Genomic DNA, 16,775 nt, shown 5'->3' with positions numbered 1-16,775 from the left:
GAGAATTTATGTGATAAGTGGACTGTTTGATCTGACAGGAGTGACCAAGTTTTCCATGGATTATTTGCCATGGTACGATGAAGAGATGCATTCCCAGACCCAGAGGAAAAATGCAAAGGCACATTCATTTCAGTTTTAAAAAAATGAGATACATCTCTTGATCTGGCTGCATATTTTATATTCTTTCACTCTTGTAAATGGCCATAATTATTTCAGTGAGATTGGTTTGCAGGTGTTAGGGTTGAGTATTGCAAAATACTGACACACATTTCCACTACAGTACGAGGGGGTTGAGTTACTTGATTACTCCTGGGGATGTTGGTAACACATATGAGGAGCAGTCCTGTACTTAGTATTCAGAAGAAACTCTAGTTAAAAGTCAAATAATAGATTTACCTCAGAAAGGAGTGCAGGATCAGGTCCCTGGATTGTTTTCTTTGGGCCTGGCTTTTCAATGCTAGAACATTTATAATATTTAGTCCAAGATCCTAACACACAGTATGAATCTGTACAAAATATTTCAACACAAATGGCTACGGAAAAAAATCAGCGGTGTAACCATGTTAGAATTTCTGTTAGAAAAAACATCATTTTGAACAAGTTAGGGTTACTGTGACGTGACTGATGATAAACCTACAAAAGCAGGGAAATGAAAATTTAAGCCACCTAACAGCCCATACCCTCTTCTTATCCACTCGCAAGCACACACCTGACCATTATCATAGCTGCCATCCACCTCAGACCATGCATCACAACCTTATCTCTGTGTTCTTTTGGCCCTTCTGCATACACTCCTTTACCAAGTTCTTGTTCCCAACAGTAATAGTTGTGGATATTTGGTATAGTAATTGTTTTGGAGAAGTGTATGTTGGGAAAGGGGTATATGCAGAAGGATGGCTAAAAGGGGTTTGGAAGGCTGGCCTCTTGTGAGAAGATCTTACCAAAGGCCTCTTGGAAGCCTAAATAAAATAAATAAGTTGGTTCTTCTTTAGTCATCATTTTATTGACACATTCAAAGCATATTTTATATATATCTATATATATAGTTATTAGTGAGTTATGATTTTCCTTTGCAGAAGCCCTGGTGATTAGGCCCTACCATATCATGATCTTCTAGGTTTTATAATTCTATGTCAACTATAATTTCAACCAATTTACCAGGTACACAAGAAAGACTTCCTGGGCTGTAGTTCCCTGGCTCACCCATAGAACCTTTTTATAATATAGACAGCGACGGCTCCAGGCACCAGTGCACCAAGTGCATGCCTGGGATGGCAAGCTGCAGGGGGCGGCGTGCCGGTTGCCATGAGGGTGGCAGTCAGGCAGCCTTCGGCGGCATGCCTGCGGGAGGTTCGCGGTCCCACGGCTTTGGCAGCAATTCGGCGGTGGGCACACCGATCGCATGGGACCGGCAGATCACCCGCAGAAACGCCGCCGAATCCACGTGACCAGCAGGACCCCCGCAGGCATGCCGCCAAAGGCCACCTGACTGCTGTGCTTGGGGCGGCAAAAAACATAGAGCTGCCCCTGAATATAGATACAACATTTTATAAGAAGATCTAATACCTAGAAATTGAAGCTAGACAAATTCAGACTGGAAATAAGGTGCAAACATTTAAACAGTGAGGTAATTAACCATGGGAACAACTTACCAAGGGTTGGGATGGATTCTCCATCACTGGCATTTTTTAAGTCAAGATTAGATGCTGTTCTAAAAGATATGCTCTAATTCAAACAGGAATTAATTCAGGGAAGTCCTACAGCTTGTGTTATACAGGTCAGACTAGATGATCAAAGTGGTCCCTTCTGGCCTTGGAATCTGTGAATTTATTATCCTCCAGTCCTCAAGTATAATAGGTATTTTAATGTGAGACTCCATATTTTTGCAAGCAGCTCAGCCACTTACTTCATTCTTACGTTTCTTCAGAACTCTTGGGCCTGGTGACCTGGTGCTTTTTAGTTTATCATCAGTTTGTTCCTCTTTTTTGGCACCTCAGACAAGAGTCAAGTCTAGGATAGATATAATAGGAAAGTCCTTATTTTCCTTAATTGCTCCTTTTAACCTCTGGTGAGCCAGAAGACTCACCAATTCTTTTGCAGGCTTCTTGCTTCTGATATACTGAAAGGATTTGTTTTTTTTTTTTTTTAATATCTTTACTCATTTTCCCTTCAAATTCCATTTTAACCCTCCTAATGTCCTCGTTACATATTGCCAGCTACAGTTTATCCTTCCTTTTATAGTCTTTACTAGAGTAGATTTTTGGTTTCTGCAGGATCTCTCTTTGGCTAGAATAACCTCTTGACCCTTGCCATGTAGCCATATTGGTTTATTTCTTGCCTTCCTGCTTCCTTTTGTATTCAGCGGTACGCATGACTTCTGAGGCTCTGCATTGTTTCGTTAAGTAGCATCCAGGTCACATCTAAGGAATTTATCTTTTCTTTACTTTTGACTTCAATACCATTTTGATTAACTTCCTCATTTTTTATATAAATCTTCCTTTCTAAAAGGTAGTGTCACTGGGCTAGTATTTGGTAAATTACCTCCTCCAAGGATGTTGAACTTAATTACATTGTGGACAAAGTAGTTTCAAATGCTGCCCTCAGTTATGCTGGTGAAACCTAACTGCATCAGTGTAAGTGGGAACAGAATTCATCCCCAACCCTCCTCCCCTTTTTTTAGATACCTGAGAATTTTAGCTCAGATCCTCCTATTTTCCAAAGAGCTGGTTGATGCATTCAACTGAACTGTGGGCCATCAGCTTTTACCTTCTATTGCAAAACCTACATAGAGAATGTTAAGCAGCTTCCAATCTAGTATTTGCAATGGAAATAAGTGTATGTTGAAAGTAACCCTGCTGTTTGAAACAGTCAGTCCATCCATAGAGGGTAGTTTCCAACACAGCCACTCTATTTTTTCCAATTAGTTTCTTCTCCTTTTAGTGCCAAGTTAGGGGTTTAAATAATAACTTATACGAGAAAGTACTTGGCCACCCCAGAGCACTGATGAGCCAAAAGGCCAAGTATGGCAATGAAGCTGAGTAACCCAACCTCAGAAGCTAGTTTCGCTCTCACAAATGGAAGTTTTTCCAATAAAAGATATTACCTCATCCACCTTATCTCTTTAGCAACCTTTCTCTATGTCCTGTAGCAGCTCCATAGTTATCTCTGTGACCAACTTCCTACTAGACGCTGCATTTTCAACTCCTTTCTTTAGCATACCCAAGAAAAACACATCTTCTGGAAAATGCTTAGTCTCATGCAGATTTTTTTTTTTCCTGGAAAGTTTATGCAAATTTGGCAAAGATACAGGGTAGTGAAAATCTATTAGCAACTTTAGCTGTCCTGGGTCTGATTCTTCTCTCACTTGCAACAGTGTCAATCAAGAGTTAGTCAACTGGAGTCAGTGGAATTACACTTCTCTAAAACTAGTGTTAGTGAGAGAAGAAACAGATTCAGGCTGTATGTAAGTGAATACGGGCCTGATTTTCCTGTCACACTAGGTTGCCAATCCTCCAGGATTGTCCTGGAGTCTCCAGGAATTAAAGATGAATCTTTAATTAAAGATTATGTCATATGATGAAATCTCCAGGAATTCATCCAACCAAAGCTGGCAACCCTATGTCACACTGAGGCACATCAGGAGTAGCTCCATTTAAATCAATAGAATGGCACCAGAGTAAGCAGATGGAGAATTGAGCCCAACATTTATAGGTAGTCTTTGAGGGATTAGATTTTTAATCAGTAAATGTTGGTAAATTTCAATTTCACCACATATGTAGTTAGATGAGGCCCTGAAACATAAACCCTTGTATCAGAGGCCCGGTATGAGACCTAAGGCCTGAACTAAAGTAACGGTCAAGACCTTGTTAACATAAAGCAAAGTTAAGCTGTGAGCAAGAGGCAGGCCCTGATCAGAATCTGGCAAGGAGAGGGCTGATGTTGCAAAAACACACATACCTAAATGGTACTGGACACTAGAGATATAAACATATGCCAGGATGGTACCAGAACATTCCCGTACTAGCACATTCCACACAGATAACAAGGAACCTGATGACCCATCCTAAAGACAGGAGCAAAAGGGGAAGATGATGGATTGGGTTGTTTTGATCGAACCAACGTGTACAAGGTGATAGGTGGCACCTTACTACGTAGAAGGGTTGTGCCTCAATACGTCAGGAGTGAGGTGTAACTTGTTTGTACCTGTGTATAAGAATGCACCCCTGAGGGGTTGTCTTTGTCTGGCCTATGGGGCAGTGGTAAATCCCGCCACTGACTGAGCCGGTCCATTGTCAGGAAGCACATATGTACTAGCATATGTAGACATCTGATCCGGGGAGCTAGAGACTGTGTTTCATTTGGCAATAAACCTGGCCAGATGCCTTCGTACCTTATTGGAGTCTTTGGTACTTGGGGTTTCTCTCGGGGTCTGCTGTGCCAGCCATCTGTGCAGAGCCGGGGCAGCATGCAGAGGGAACACACGCACGCAGCCGACTGTTATCAACATTGGATGGAGCACAGCACCACACTGGTGACGCTTGGTGACATTCTGTGACACACAGACTGACGGAACAATATTTCCATTGATAATAATCAGAATGAACAGGGAGGCAAAGTAAGAAAAATGCTGCTTCACAATTAGTGTTTGATTTATGGATATTTACTTTGTATATTTTGACATGTGATGTTGAGCCCATCATAATCTTGTGCAACTGTGAAAATGTAAATCAATAAAAAAATTTAAAAAACAATGCTTAAAAATAAACTGATATAATCCATCAAAATTATAAAAATATAAAAATCAAATTCTGCCGAGCCTGATCCTTTTGTAATTATTTGCACTTGAAAAAAGGGAGTGCAAGATGTTACGAAACGTGCAAGGCAGTAGAGAATTAAGCATAGTGAGGGGCTCTGGGAAGCCAAAATAAGGGTAACTGAGGTACGTGGAAATACTTGATAAGATTTTTCTGGGAAGCTCAAATTTTGTGACTATTAAACTCAGTAGGTAGCCCAAATGCCCCATCTCTTTAGGTATGTTTTTCAAGCAAGAGTCCTTGTGCATTTTCTAAGTGGTTTTTAATGATTATGCTCCCTACAACTCTAAATTTTCTTCACTTTTAAATTCTATATTTCTAGTTGTATATGAGTACTAAAATGCCATCTTTCCAATCACTTATGCTCTCCTGTCCCCAAAACACTTTTAATACTATTAAATTTATTTTCTTGATACTGCTGTAACAATTTTTCTTCATGTTGGAACAGATTAATGGGGTATTATGGAATTTTTCAGTAGTCTAAAGGGTCTGATAACACATTAACCTTTATTCTTGCTCTTAGCTACTAGTAAATGTGTAGTTTATTGCAAATTCTTAGGACCAAATTACCCTCTGTGATGTTCCCCTGGTGTTATCTGGACCGGTGATCTGCTAGGTCACTCCAATCCTTGACTCTGGGACCCGGCCTTAGCCTGTACTGCTGTGAGAACCCCCACTCCTGGGCTGGTCACGCACAGCCTCTGGCATGTAAGCTGCTCTCAGCTACTTGCAACTGAATGACAATAGCCAATATCTCCGGTCCCAGACACAACCCTAGGAACTTCCATCTTGTAGTGTCCAGTTATGCCCACTGGACGCTGCAAGCTTATATGAGTTTGTCAATTTAACAAAGAAATTGATATGTACCAGGTTTGTTATCCCAAGGAGAGTCTCTGACACGCTTCAAACTAAACACACTGCTTCAGGTAGAATAAACAAACACATTTATTAACTATTGTGACAGACCCAGACCAGTGGGGTACAGGAGTCTGGTAGAGGGCAAATATACTGGTCACTGGATGAGTAGTTTTCTGTTCCCTGAGTGACCAGAGCAGGGGCTGCACTAGAGTAATCAGGAACCTGCTAGAACCAGTTAAGGCAGGCAGGCAGGCTAATTAGGACACCTGGAGCCAATTAAGAAGAAGCTGCTAGAATCAATTAAGGCAGGCTAATCAGGGCACCTGGGTTTTAAAAAGGAGCTCACTTCAGTTTGTGGTGTGGGTGTGAGGAGCTGGGAGCAAGAGGCACATGGAGCTGAGAGTGAGAGGGTGTGCTGCTGGAGGACTGAGGAGCACAAGCGTTATCAGACACCAGGAGGAAGGTCCTGTGGTGAGAATAAGGAAGGTGTTTGGAGGAGGCCATGGGGAAGTAGCCCAGGGAGTTGTAGCTGTCATGCAGCTGTTACAGGAGGCACCATAGACAGCCGCAGTCCACAGGGCCCTGGGCTGGAATCCGGAGTAGAGGGCTGGCCCGGGTTCCCCCCAAACCTCCCAGTTGACCTGGACTGTGGGTTCTCCCAGAGGGGAAGGTCTCTGGGCTGTTCCCCAACCCACATGGTGAATCTCTGAGGCAAGAAAATCCGACAATAAGTGCAGGACCCACCAAGATAGAGGAGGAACTTTGTCACATTATGAAAGATAGTGTAAGTGATTACAAGACAAGCATAACAAGTCAGATTTGGTCAAATGAAATAAAAGCAAAATGCATTCTAAGCTGATCTTAATACTTTCAATTATTATTCAATCTAATTATATAACTTAGATATTTCTCACCACAGGCTGGCTGGTTGCCCTTCAGCCAGGCTCTCCCCTTTGATCAGAGTTTCAGTCCCTTGGTGGTGATGTCTGGAGGTGGAAGAGAGAGGAAGAGCATGGCAAACATCTCTTCCTTTTATCATGTCCTTTCTTCCCTCTTGGCTTTGCCCCCCGCCTTCAGAGTCGGGTGAGCCTTACCTCATCGCAGTCCAAACTGACCAAAGGAAGGGGGGTGACTCACTGGAGAGTCCAACAGATCCTTTGTTGCTGTCTAGGCCAGTGTCCTTTGTTCCTGTGAGGCTGGGCTGGGTTTGTCCCATACATGCCCTGATGAGGTGTGAACTGCCCCTGTGCTCTTGGACTTGCTTTAAGCCATGAGGACACATTCTCAGCCTCATAACTATATACATGAAATTACAACCTATAAAATTACTATAACAACGATTACTATAACATTACTGTAACAACAATGCTCAGTGCATCATGAGCCTTCCAAAGACACCCGACATGACAAACTTTGCATTAGATACCACACAATCATATGATAAGGATGAACATGGGGGTGCTGGGTGTTTCCCCAAGGTACAGAATGTCACACCCTCAATCCAGGTAGATCCTGCTTAGGGGAAAAGGAGCTCTGCAAGTCTGGATTTGTGAACTTTTCAACTGATTATTTCATCAGTGGTGAAGGAACTTGCTGAGATCTATTAGGAGCTAGGGCTATTTGTACATGTCCTGTGTCTCTGCACTGACTCCTGGTTCTACCCTTTCACCTGTTTGACAGTATATCACCAGCAGGATCTGTGGTTCCATGCTGTCCCCAATTGCTGTTTCATCCTAAGCTCCTCATCTCGCTCGGGGAGTTTCAATGGAGTGGTGGGGGAAACCAATGTAAGCTAATTCTAGGAGCGGGAGCATTAACTCATGCCAGGAATTCACTCAATCTTGGCCTGATCCTGGAGCTAGTTCTCACAACTTAGAGCAGCCTCTATGTTGCACTAAACTACTTATGGCCTCATGGGGCAGTTTTGCCAGACCCTTAATGTGGACAGCCTGCAGTATATGAGATCTGCCTTTATTTTGACGTTGCACAGATATAGGAAGCAAGCACAGCCAAACTAAAATAACAATTACACAATGATATGCTGCAATACTTGCCAATAAACAACCCCAGATGGATTAAAGGAAAATGAATGCAAATAAACCAGTCTAAGCACAATAATATACACACTGATTTTAAACACACTGAGGATACACTAAAAACATTTAATTGTAGATAGGGAGAGGCAGCAATTTTTAAACCACAGCATGTAAAATGAGGAATTGTATTGCATGCAGTGGCTTTTCTGCACCCACGCGTAAATTGCATGTACACCATTTCTTGCACCACTTCTCCATGTCTAAATGTATTAGGACAACAAGGCTTCAACAAAGAGTGAATAAACCGATAATTAATAGCCTATGAAAGAATTAATTTACCTACAGCATTCTTGCCCTCAACATTATTTCTCAGCATAATTTTTCCTTCTGCTTTCTTTTCTGTCTACATTTCTATCTTCACTATACTTTATTGCTTTTCTGCTTCAACTCATTTTTGAGCATGACATGAAATAAATACTCTTTCAATATGTGTGGGTAGTAATTATTCTACTTATCAGATCAAGAATACATAAGCTATTGTAGCCAATGAATATCATCTCTGTGTGAAACATTACATTTGTATCTCAAAAGTATTGCCTATTTTTTTTTCCTCTTTTCTTTTTCAGAGTTTATTGTGGTACTTTATCTTCTTCGTATTGCTTATCTTTTTCTGCTATCATCTCTGGAAAATTTCAGCAGAAGATAATTACAGGAAAACCTATACGGTAGGTACCGGTTTCCATCTCTCTCTCTCTCTCACTCACACACACCATAGAAAACATACATCATACCACCTATATAACTACCTATGTTTTAGAATGATATATAGTAATTTAAGAGAATGGAAGATAGATTTTTAGGCTTTCACTTCAAGCATTTCTTTTAGGGGGGATGGGTTAGTATACGGAAGATAGATGACTAAAGTACACAAAGATAAAGCAAAAACATCCACTGAAGTTGGTAATAATAGTTGATTTTTCTGTAGGGCTTGAATTTGCATGGTACTGAGCACTAGGATCCTGATCCAGCAAAGCATTTAAATGTGCTTAACTTTAAGCTTGTGAGTAGTCCTATTGAAGTCAATGGGATTAAGTCAACCTAAATTACGCAACTCCAGCTATGTGAATCGTGTAGCTGGAGTCGATGTAGCTTAAGTGCATTTATTGCAGTGTCTACACCACACTGGGTTGATGGGAGAAACTCTCCCGTTGACTTACATTATGCGTCTCATTCCAGTGGAGTACTGTTGTGGATGGGAGAGCGATCTGCAGTTGATTTAGCAGGTCTTCAATAGACCTGCTAAATCGACCCCCGGTGGATTGATTGCTGCAGCATTGATCTCTGGTAAGTGTAGACATACCATTGACTCTAAGTATTGACACTTGCCTCAATAAGGAAAACTACAGCTTCATGTGACATCAGGTCTAGTGAGTGACATACTCTATATCCTCTATTCTTCCCAGAAGCACAGAGCAAATCTTCTTTCCAATAATGGTATGGAATGTGGAAGCTCCCAAGTTTCTCAAGCACTTAATTTCTATATATGCTCCTCCCTGCTCCCCTGAAAATCAGTGACAACCTGCCATCCCAGCAAATCTATGAATGAGCAATATACCTATAGTAATTCCAAAACAACAAGGAGTCTGGTGGCACCTTAAAGACTAGCAGATTTATTTGGGCATAAGCTTTCGTGGGTAAAAACCTCACTTCTTCAGTGAGGTTTTTACCCACAAAAGCTTATGCCCAAATAAATCTACTAGTCTTTAAGGTGCCACCAGACTCCTTGTTGTTTTTGTAGATACAGACTAACATGGCTACCCCCTGATACTTGATATAGTAATTCCATTTTGCATTGTGAATTAATTAAATCTCACAAGCTGAGTATGGGCATTAAAGGTTTGCGTTCTGGGATGCAAAATTTACCTGAAAGAGTTTAATAATTTAAAAAATGAATAGCTACAATTTGCTGAAGAAAAAGTGTATGGTTACATTTTTCAGTGTTGGAGTGCCACAAAAATTAAAGTGGATTTTCAATCTGATTAATTATTTCAGGATGATTCTAGTTGACTAATTATCTACAATAAAGTTCTGTCAATACAATTTCTAGCTATTGTCATTTCATATCAACTATAAATTATACAATATAATAGGTTCAGATGCACATAAACTCAAAGTCATATGAAATACTCATATGATAATTATGTGAAATAATAGCACTGAGATGGTGAAAACAAAAGAACTAAGTAAAGATCCTTTACATTGCTGGACTGAAATAAAGGATGAATGATTCTGCATATTCATCTGAGAAGTACATCCTAGATGGGCACTATCTGTTTATGGCATGAGCAATGTCAATGAAGCTATGACAATTTTAATCAGCTAAGCATTTGGCCCAGAAAATCGAAACTAAGCACAAGTTTGCTTAAATAGACTCTGTGTGGCAGGAGATTATCAGCTGGATTGCTGTCAAAAGAGCTCAAGCAAACCCTGCAGACTGAATTCATCAAAATCTTTTCTGAAACCGGGAAAGAATATTTTTTTAGAATTGTTGGATGGGCACCAGACTGGTATATGAAGAACAGAATTTAAGTTCAGCAATGACCAGGTGAAAAGACATAGTACCAGAAATAAACCATGGGGATAAACCATGGGTTGGGATTAGTAGAGAGAAAACCGAAGGAATCCTGGACCAGAAAATATGCCACAGTTTATATACACATCAGAGGGCCCCTTTCTGGAAAGCAGACAGTTGACTATAGTTGCATTTTTCAAGGGGATAATGACCTAAAACATTCTACTAGACTGCTTATAGGAAATGTAAACAAAGAACAACAAAGAAAAAGGAGCTTTCACTTTAATCCCATTGAACAACCATCAGATTGATTTAAATTGTGACAGAAAAAAAGCCCATGGGAGCTGCAGACACTCAGCACTTCTGAAAAATAACTTCTTATTTAGGTGCCCAAATATAAATGCCTAATTTTATGCACCCAGGTTTGAACATTTAGGGTTAAGTGATCGACTCAAATTCTCACAGTGAATGAATTCTGAGAATAAAACAGAGGTCCAGTCCATTGCCCTGTCTGCTGGATCACACTGCCTTTCTTATACTTCAGATGAAAAGCAGTTATTGCTGTAAAAATGAGGAAAGAAAATGATGTCATACACTGACTGATAAGGGCCCCAGTTCAGCAAGATATATAAGGATGTGCATAACTTTCAGCTTGTAAATCACACTGATTTCATTGGGATGATGCATCTGCCCAAATTAGGCATGTGTTTAAGTGCACGGGCTGAATAAGGGCCTATTTTGGGACAATATAAATATATGCCTGCTTATCATCTGATTTAATTTCTGAGAGTTAAGTCTTATTATAACAATTTAATTTGGTGCTGTATTTAAGGAACTATAAACAAACATTGGGGGAGGGGAAAGAGTCTTGGGCTAATAAATTCACTCTTTTTTTTTCCTATTCTTGCTTCCTCAACCTTCTTTCTTGTAAAGAGATTCAATCATGTTATTGAAAGTGACTTTGATAAACCATTTCTGTTATACACTGGTACGGCTTCTAATGCAATACTAGCTGTAGTAAGACAGAACCAAAGATGGGGAGCTCTTGGGATGCAGTCAGTGATGTTTGTGTCATCCCTTCCAGCATCAATTTTGCATTGGGGGTGTGATGTTATTGACATGAACTGAGACTGTATAGATCATTGTTGCAACTACAGTTACATATTTGCAGCAAATATTGTACAAAGGTTGTCGTGTGAGGTGTCTATAAAAAGGTTATTATTTGCTGGTTATAATTATGCTGTCTGTAACCTCTTTATAGACACCTTACACGACAACCTTTGTACAATATTTGCTGCAAATATATAACAGTGATTGCAACAATGATCTATATGGTCCCAGTTTATGTCAATAACGTCACACCCCCAACGCAAAATTGATGCCGGAAGGGATGACACAAACATCAATAACGTCACAGCTGTATTTAAGAAACTATAAACAAACATTGGAGGAGGGGAAAGAGTCTTGGGCTAATAAATTCACTCATTATTTTATTTTTTCCTATTCTTGCTTCCTCAACCTTCTTTCTTGTCTAAGGGTATATCTATATTGCATAAAGGTGTGCTTTTTAACTCAGGATAGCTAACTGAGGTTAAAATAGCAGTGATGACATGGTCACTCTGCCTTTAACTCAGGTTGGCACATTGAGTTCAACCCCAGGCAACCCCATAGGCTTTAATTTGAGCTGCTAACCTGAGTTAAAAGTACAGTTGTTTTTTCTTCACTGTTATTTAAATGCAGGTTAGTTAAGCAGTGAAGACACAACAACTGTACTTTTAACTCAGGTTAGCAGCTCAAGCGAAAGCCTATAGAGTAGCCTGAGATTGAACTCAAGGTGCCAGCCTGAATTTAAAGGCACAGTTACCATGTCATCAGTACTATTTTAACCTGGGTTAGTTACCCTGAGTTAAAAAACACACCTTAAACAGAATTTAAAAGGTACAGTGACTAGAGTGAAATCCCTGCAAGCTGCATGGACACTTTTCAAAGAAACCATAATAGAGGCCCAACTTTACTGTGTTTTTTAATTTGGGATATACATTTAAAGAACTAAAAAAGAGCCACCGTGGCTTAACAACCATGTAAAAGAAGCAGTGAGATATAAAAAGACATCTTTTAAAAAGTGGAAGTCAAATCTTAGTGAGGTAAATAGAAAGGAACATAAATTAAGTGTAAAAATGTAATAAGAAAAGCCAAAAAGGAGTTTGAAGAACACCTAGCCAAAAACTCAAAAGGTAATAACCAAATGTTTAAATACATCAGAAGCAGGAAGCTTGCTAAACAACCAGTGGGGCCCCTGGACGATCAAGATACAAAAGGAGCACTTAAAGACAATAAAGTCATTGCGGAGAAACTAAATGAATTCTTTGCTTCAGTCTTCACGGCTGAGGATGTTAGGGAGATTCCCAAACCTGAGCCATCCTTTGTAGGTGACAAATCTGAGGAATTGTCACAGATTGAAGTGTCACTAGAGCAGGTTTTGGAAATAATTGATAAACTTAACAGTAACAGGACCAGATGGCATTCACCCAAGAGTTCTCAAATGTGAAATTGAGGAACTATTAACTATGGTTTGTAACCTGTCCTTTAAATCAGCTTCTGTACCCAGTGACTGGAAGATAGCTAATGTAACGCCAATATTTAAAAAGGGCTGTAGAGGTGATACCAGCAAGTACAGACTGGTAAGTCTAATGTCAGTACCAGGCAAATTAGTTGAAACAATAGTAAAGAATAAAATTGTCAGACACATAGAGGAACAAAAATTGTTGGGCAAAAGTCAACATGGTTTCTGTAAAGGGAAATCATGTCTTACTAATCTATTAGAGTTCTTTGAAGGGGTCAAACAAACATGTGGATAAGTGGGATCCAGTGGACATAGTGTACTTAGATTTCCAGAAAGCCTTTGACAAGGTCCCTCACCAAAGGCTCTTACGTAAATTAAGTTGTCATGGGATAAGAGGGAAGATCCTTTCCTGGATTGAGAACTGGTTAAAAGACTGGAACAAAGGGTAGGAATAAATGGTAAATTTTCAGAATGGAGAGGGGTAACTAGCGGTGTTCCCCAAGGGTCAGTCCTAGGACCAATCTTATTCAACTTATTCATAAATGATCTGGAGAAAGGGGTAAAAAGTGAGGTGGCAAAGTTTGCAGATGATAAATTGCTCAAGATAGTTAAGACCAAAGCAGCCTGTGAAGAACTTGAAAAAGATCGCACAAAACTAAGTGATTGGGCAACAAAATGGCAAATGAAATTTAATGTGGATAACTGTAAAGTAATGCACATTGGAAAAAATAACCCCAACTATACATACAATATGATGGGGGCTAATTTAGTTACAACTAATCAGGAAAGAGATATTGGAGTCATCGTGGATAGTTCTCTGAAGACATCCACACAGTGTGCAACAGCAGTCAAAAAAGCAAACAGGATGTTAGGAATCATTAAAAAAGGGATAGAGAATAAGATGGAGAATATCTTATTGCCCTTATATAAATCCATGGTACACCCACATCTTGAATACTGCATACAGATGTGGTCTCCTCATCTCAAAAATGATATACTGGTATTAGAAAAGGTTCAGAGAAGGACAACTAAAATGATTAGGGGTTTGGAATGGGTCCCATATGAGGAGAGATTAAAGAGGCTAGGACTTTTCAGCTTGGAAAAGAGGAGACTAAGGGGGGATATGATAGAGGTATATAAAATCATGAGTGGTGTGGAGAAAGTGAATAAGGAAAAGTTCTTTACTTGTTCCCATAATATAAGAACTAGGGGCCACCAAATGAAATTAATGGGCAGCAGGTTTAAAATAAAATAAAAGGAAGTTCTTCTTCACACAGCGCAGTCAACCTGTGAAACGCCTTGCCTGAGGAGGTTGTGAGGGCTAGGACTATAACAGGGTTTAAAAGAGAACTAGATAAATTTCATGGAGGTTAAGTCCATTAATGGCTATTAGCCAGGATGGGTAAGGAATGGTGTCCCTAGCCTCTGTTTATCAGAGGGTGGAGATGGATGGCAGGAGAGAGATGACTTGATCATTACCTGTTAGGTTCACTCCCTCTGGGGCACCAGGCATTGGCCACTGTTGGTAGACAGGATACTAGGCTGGATGGACCTTTGGTCTGACCCAGTATGGCCGTTCTTATGTTCTTACCTATTTTTGCAGTGCAGACATACCCTGAGTACTTTCTTGCCCTCTTCTCTCAATATCAGATTGCCCATGAATTTTAAAAATCCTCTTATTTTGTAATCTGGCTACATTAAACTTTCACTCTACAGTAACACAACTAAATTCACAGATTTGTAATATTACCCATTATGCTTTCTTAATTGAAAAGGCCATTGCAGAATCAGGTGAGAAGCCAATAAAAGCAGAAAATCCACAGCCAGTGGGGAGACAGCACCACTTTTAAAGGATCTTCATTGACAACTACCTGAGCAACTTCAAGCTTGTGTCTTCACAAAAAAGGGTAAGCCAGAAGCGTCAAGCAATGCTAGATCAGAGATCACAATCTAGTCTGAATTCTTATAATATACAGTGGAAGTAACAAACCGCTTCCCTTTGCTGATGCTAAGCAAAGGAGAGTGGTGGCAATTTAGGCCTGAAACAGAAGTGGACGCTTAGCATCAGAGACTCCAGAAATGTTGTTGACCTGGAGAGAGCTGCATAGGTTCACCTGACCAGCTGTAGCCTGTTACAATTTGCTGACCCCAAAGACCTCTCCCTCCCCAATTCAGATTGCCTGCACCAGGCCTAGAACAAAGATTTGTGTATCTCCTTGAACCCTAGCCAATGGGGAAGTGCTTTGCAAAACATTAAAAACTCTACTGTTGATCTACAATTAAGGCAGAAAAATATATTTAGTTCACACTGATCCCCACAGCAATTACTGCAGATAGACCTTGCCACAATAGACTGCTGCTGGAGATGCGAGTCTCACAGAGCCACTCTGGCTCACACGTTTTGGGACTGTCCTAGGAGGATACAATTCTTTTGGCTAGAAATAGGTTGGAGGATTAATGAGATAATGGATACACCTCCTTAAAAATTACTTTCCAGAACTGTGTTTTGGGATATAGCCATCATCTTGGAGGTTTTCAACCAGAGGTACGTGTACCCCTGGGGGTACTCAGCAGTCTTGCAGGGGGTACATCAACTCATCTAGATATTTCCCTACTTTTACAATAGGCTACATGAAGAGCACTAGCAAAGTCAGTATGAACTAAAATTTCATACAGACAATGACTGGTTTATACTGCTCTGTATACTATACATTGAAATGTAAGTACAATGTTATATTCAAATTGATTCATAATTATATGGTAAAAATAATAAAGGAAGCAATATTTCAGTGATAGTGCGCTGTGACACTTTTGTATTTTTATGTCTGACTTTGTAAGCAAGTAGTTTTTAAGTGAGGTGAAACTTGGGGGTACGTATGGGGTTGCCAGCTTTCTATTCGCACAAAACTGAACACCTTTGCCCTGCCCCTCATCCGAGGCCCCACCCCCCACTGACTCCATTCTCCCCCCCCCCCCCCCCCCCCGCGGTGTGATGCTCTGCTCTGTTCAATGTTGATATCAGTCGGCTGCGTGTGTGTGTTCCCTCTGTGTGCTGCCCCGGCTCTGCAGATCACTGGCACAGCAGACCCCGAGAGAATCCCCAATGACCACAGACTCCGATAAGGTGCAAAGGCATCTGGCCAGGTTTATTGTCAAACGAAGCACAGTAATAGTTTCCTGCAGACTCTATAGGACATACTATGAATATGTGCCCCCTGGCAATGGACCAGCTCAGTCAGTGGCGGGACTCTCCACTGCCCCCTAGGCCAGACAAAGACGTCCACTCAGGGATGCATTCTTATACACAGGTACAAACAGGTTACGCATCATTGAATGCACTGAGCTACAGCCCCTCTATGCAGTACGGTGTTGCCTTTCTCATGGTGCAGATTGGTTCTAACAAATAAGTCTATCCATTATACTGTCTATTCATCATATTGTCCTTTCATATTGTCTATCCATTGCATTGTTCTTTCATATTGTCTTTAGTCTGGGTCTGCCTGTTCCTTATTATCTGTATCCGTCCTGGCATACATTCATCTTATTAGTACTTACATGTGTATACGCCTCTGGCTCACAGCCTAACTTTGCTTTATGTTAGCAATGTCTTGACCATTACTTCAGTTCAGGCCTCATACCGGGCCTCTGATACCAAGGGTTTATGTTTCATGGACTCATCTTACTGCACCCACCTCCCTCCGTTGCTCGCGGTCCCCACCCTCACTCACTCACTTTCACTGGGCTGTCTCAGGGGGTTGGGGTGCAGGAGGGGGGTGAGGGCTGCGGCTGGGGATGTGGGCTCCAGGGTGGGGCCAGAAATGAGTTCAGGGTGCGACGGGGGCTGTGGGTTGGGATGTAGGAGGGGGTGAGGGGACCAGCTTGGGATGTGGGCTCTGTGGTGGGGCTGGGGTTTGGGTTGTAGGAGGGGGCTC

General features: G+C 41.0%; 1 protein-coding gene and 1 long non-coding RNA gene across 2 annotated transcripts in view; one reads left to right on the top strand and one right to left on the bottom strand.

Moving 5' to 3' along the window:
- LOC135981634 (uncharacterized) overlaps positions 1-16,775 on the top strand; it is a 69,653-nt gene that overhangs the window by 2,584 nt on the left and 50,294 nt on the right. The window contains exons 2-3 of the long non-coding RNA XR_010598752.1: positions 8,335-8,433; positions 14,619-14,750. This is a non-coding gene — a long non-coding RNA (uncharacterized LOC135981634). The remainder of the gene's footprint in view (positions 1-8,334; positions 8,434-14,618; positions 14,751-16,775) is intronic.
- HIVEP1 (HIVEP zinc finger 1) overlaps positions 1-16,775 on the bottom strand; it is a 240,716-nt gene that overhangs the window by 212,277 nt on the left and 11,664 nt on the right. The window contains exon 4 of the mRNA XM_065584976.1: positions 397-457. The gene's annotated coding sequence lies outside the window, so the exon portion shown is untranslated. The remainder of the gene's footprint in view (positions 1-396; positions 458-16,775) is intronic.

Source organism: Chrysemys picta, chromosome 2 (assembly GCF_011386835.1).
Source record: "Chrysemys picta bellii isolate R12L10 chromosome 2, ASM1138683v2, whole genome shotgun sequence".
Lineage (NCBI taxonomy): Eukaryota > Metazoa > Chordata > Testudines > Emydidae > Chrysemys > Chrysemys picta.
The sequence above is the reverse complement of the archived record's forward strand: the minus strand, read 5'-3'. Positions and strand labels throughout refer to the sequence as shown.